This window comes from Oncorhynchus nerka, linkage group LG17, assembly GCF_034236695.1.
Source record: "Oncorhynchus nerka isolate Pitt River linkage group LG17, Oner_Uvic_2.0, whole genome shotgun sequence".
Classification (NCBI taxonomy): Eukaryota; Metazoa; Chordata; class Actinopteri; order Salmoniformes; family Salmonidae; genus Oncorhynchus; species Oncorhynchus nerka.
The window spans coordinates 17,401,728-17,406,595 of NC_088412.1; positions in this window are offsets into that span (position 1 = coordinate 17,401,728).

Below are 4,868 nucleotides of genomic sequence, written 5' to 3' on the forward strand. Positions count from 1 at the left end.
GTTGTGTGGCTTTGATGAAATTGATTGGTGGCTTTCATTCTCAAGTACCTACAGAACACGGAAGGCTGTGACTGCATTCAACATTTTATCTAAACTATTTTAATCTTGAATAAGGGGTTCATTTTCAGTTCATGTCTGCATTATTGTGGATCAGCTTTTAACGTCCTTTCATTTCAAAAGTTTAACGGGTCAATCGTCATTTACTAACACTTTACATGGTTGTGGGAAATGTTTAAAGAACAAAAATTCTTAAGAAAATGTCAATCCAATTTTCATTAGGATAAATTGCTTTCTTTAACATAAGCGTTAGTTAAGGTTTCTAAAGAGATTTCTTTGACTTGACATGCAGCACCAATTACCAATAAGGTGTGCCTTTTGATATTTATAAATATGCATCCATTGTGTTTCAATAGATATTACTGAGTCAACTCATAGCCTCTGAATAAATAATCAGCTTTTCCTTCCATTCAATGTAGGCCCGCCCATGCAAACTAGGCCACCAAGCCAGGGATAATTGGGCATGCAATTATTAAAAGTAAAAAAATGCAAATGAAGGTATGGATACAGCTGCTGGTCAAGACGGTGTCTGGACACTTGACCTATTTTCCCCTGAAAAGGCGCATTTCTTTTGGAGTCTTAGACGGGATTAGAACATGAAAATCAATTGGAATAACCAATTCTCCACAGGGATTATTCCATAACTCCATAGAGTCGCATCTCTGTCACCGGGAATCCATAATCCAATGTCTAAGATGGATCTGTTTCTTCAAGCCACCCGTTTGTCTTCTTCCAGCACATATTGTTTAGCGGCTTATCGGGCCTGCCGAAAGGTCATTCTATCATGGCAAATGGCGGAAAAACATTAAAGTTGGTTTAACTAGATGGCGTGGTCATCTCTGCTTGCTGTAAGCAACAAGGTAATACAGACCCACCACAAAGCCCCCTGATAATATTTGGGGGAAGGTTTCAAGAAAGGGTTAGACAATGAACACCATGTGACAGTTATAGTATTTTTTAAATACTTTCTTTTATGACTTGCATAACAACTAGGCAGACAGTAAGTTCTTATTGTTTTTGACAGCATTATCTGGTTGAAACGCCAGTTTACATTTTTGTATTTTAATTTTTTTCTCCTTAAGTGTCAAGGAAAGTTGGACTCGTTATGAGTGAATGCAACACATTTCATATTTTCTCACTTTTTTACTCTATTGTAATTTTATTGAGAGATGACATATTTATATTATTGTTGACAGATCATACCTTTTTTTGATTGTTAAGGTTTAGCCTAGCTGCCTTACTATGAAATGTGTTATTTCAAACAACTGCTTACTAATCTGATGTGATGGGGTCAAATGGACTGTATTAGGAGGCAATAATAACTTCTGACTTAAGTTGATCATGTGTAAATAAAACGTAATTCCCTTTACATGCATGTTTCCCTCAGCCCGTATTCTGACCTTGAATTTAAGCACGAGAATAGGATGCTATTCACCCGCTTTTCATTTGGGGTGGAGATCAAAGAAAGGAAGGTGTGGCGGAGCAGCCCGGTCTCAGGCTAGACATAACATAGTAAACAAATCTGGGACATGCAAATTAGTATGATATGTTAAGTTTGGTATGGTTACATTAAGGCAAAAACAAATGTAGGCTGGTTAGTCTGGGTGGACATATAACGCAAACGTCTAGCAACCTAAAGGTTGCGAGTTCGAATCTCATCATGGACAACTTTAGCAACTTTAACTACTTAGCATGGTACCTAACCCTTCCCCTCACTCTAACCATTTTAGCTAACCCTTCGCCTAACCTTAACCCTAACCACTAGCCTTGCTAAAGTTAGCGAGCTAGCTAACGTTAAGACCTAGCTAGAATCCATAACATATGGTATATTTTTGCAAATTCACAGATACTATGAAAAGTTATTCGTAACAAATCATACGCAATGGGTGATGGACAGCCACAAATGAATCCATACCATACGAAACGTAACATATCATACTAAATGGAGTGTCTCGTATTTAGATACAGAATAATAAGAAAGGTTGGGTGGAGGTGTGTCTACATATGTGCTGTATTCTGACCTTGACAAAGACCTAGATTCAATCAGATCAAGCGTTAACCGGCGATAGCAAACATCCACATAGTGGTTGTTTTGGAGGTGGAACTGCATTGAAGCCCAAATCATTGAGCAGCTGCTCTTGCAATCATTGTCTGGAAGCCACATCCGGCCCAACCATGTTAGAAGTTCAGAATGAGAAAGTGTAGGCTATATAGAAATAATTATGCTCAAATTTAAAAATCATTCAACAAAATAAAGATTTCTAATCATGCTAATTAAGGTGTAGATTACATATCGCATTCCAGTGTTCGAACTTGTAAAACAAGGATGTGAAACTGACTCTGTGCAGCCAATGGCAATGTCCGCTTTAGGTATAAGGCAGAGAGTCACTTCTGGATTTGACAGCTCTAACATAGTTCCACCAAAACAACTGATATGCTGATCTCAGCTAAAAAAGGATCTGAATGAATAGAGCCCTTAATTCTTAATTCCATCATCTTTACGCGTGTGAGGAAACCATGAATAAGGTCGAGCGAACCTACCGGTTCCAAGTGGAAAAAGCATCTGCTTTATCTTTTCTGATAGAAATAACGCCATTCTCCATGCACTGTCATTTATACATTGATAAGAGCTATTTATAAGACCTAGGTAAATGACTAATCCGTTTGGAGAAGGGGATTGTAAATACACAATATCAATTGTTTTAGATGATTCTCTTATAAGGGAGACGAATGTCAAACCAATCATGGAAGCAAACTGAAAATCATATCAACATGACATGTATTGGGGCCCCTTTTCCACAGTGAAGAAGGCTATAAAAAACAGTGTCGTTATTCAGAGTTCTAATTGTATGCCCTCATATTGTGTGAATGAAATTGGACCCTCCAAGCTATAGGCTTCTGTAGGGCCCAACCTGCCAAGTGGATGTATGCGCTTTAGAATGGTTGAATTATTCATTTACAAGCTCTGAGCATTTTTTAAATCTAACAGTTGGTGCTAAAATGAACACTATTATGTATATATTTAGATGGCTTTCTTTCATAATGACACTACATTATTTTCCATTCATTTCTATTGGTCACAAAATGATCTGATACGCAACCAAAAAAATAGAAAATGCATCCAACAAGTTTGTAATTGCTTTGCCACATTCTTTGCAGTATTACTTTAGTGCCTTGTTGCAAACAGGATGCATGTTTTGGAATATTTTTATTCTGTACAGGCTTCCTTCTTTTCACTCTGTCATTTGCGTTAGAATTGTTGAGTAACTACAATGTTGTTGATCCATCCTCAGTTTTCTCCTGTCGGGTTCACCTAGGGGTCATGAAAAGGGTTGTACCAAAACGTTTGATATATTAGAATAATTGATTATTCTTATGTAGTATTAATAAAAGGGGAGGGATGAAAAGACCCCTCCCTCCTTACATTTATAGGGTCCTAGACTACAGATTAACAATATATATTCATTGTAGAGGTTTCGTATTCCACAATTGTTTTTTAATTCTCTCTTTCTTATAAAAAGGCCTCTCTGAGAATGTGTGACTGTGAAGAAGGAGCTCTGCAGGAGAGTGGAGGAGATAAGACTAAAATAATCAGCTTTGGGGAGTGGACGTTTCCTGCTAACTTTTAGATAACACTAAAAGCCATTTTTTATATAGGGTTTTGGTCTCAGGAGTAAAAATGTAATGACGTAGGTAGTGACATCACCAGGATAGACTGAGGGTGTAACAAAACAACTGGAGACTTTTTGTTTGATGCAGAACTTTCTCAAACATGCAATTGCATTAATAAAGGTTTTTGAATGATTTAATTAAATATATTGTCATAATGCTAATTTCATCAATGAACCAATGATTGACAAGGACGTAAGGAAGGAACCCTAACAACAGCCATTAAATGTTGTAACTGTTTTAAAGTCACCATTGGCCTCATGGTGAAATCCCTGAGCAGTTTCCTTCCTCTCCGGCAACTGAGTTAGGAAGGACGCCTGTATCTTTGTAATGACTGGGTTTATTGATACACCATCCAAAGTGTAATTAAGAACTTCACCATGCTCAAAGGGATATTTTTTTAACCCATCTACCAATAGGTGCCCTTCTTTGTGAGGCATTGGAAAACATCCCTGGTCTTTGTGGTTGAATCTGTGTTTGAAATTCACTGCTCGACTGAGGGACCTTACAGATAATTGTATGTGTGGGGTACAGAGATGAGGTAGTGATTAAAAAATCATGTTAAAAACTATTACTGCACACATAGTGAGTTCAGGCAACTTGTGACTTATTATGCAAACATTTACTCCTGAACTTATTTAGCCCATAACAAAAGGGTTGAATACTTATTGACTCAAGACATTTCAGCTTTTCCTTTTTGATTCATTTGTAAACATTTCTAAAAAAAATATTCCACTTTGACATTATGGGCTATTGTGTGTAGGCCAGTGTGAAACAAAATATAAACATAATCCATTTTATATTCGGGCTGTAACAAAATGTGGAAAAAGTCAAGGGGTGTGAATACTTTCTGAAGTCACTGTAGATGGATCCCTGACAAAGGCCATGCAGCCGAAACGCGCCAGAGTAAAAAAAAAGAAAAAAGAAATCGTTGTTCCATTGAACATGCCCTACAAATAAAGGCATTTTAATTATATGAAGAGTGCATTGGTCCTCCTTTCTTTTTGTTGACCAATTTACCAAAGAGCACCTTCTATTTACAAAGACCTACTATTGTGTACTCTAGCAGCGCTCCCCTTTTTTCTACAAACTCTTCATTGTACAGAACACTACAAAAAAAATACAGAACACTACAAAAAAAA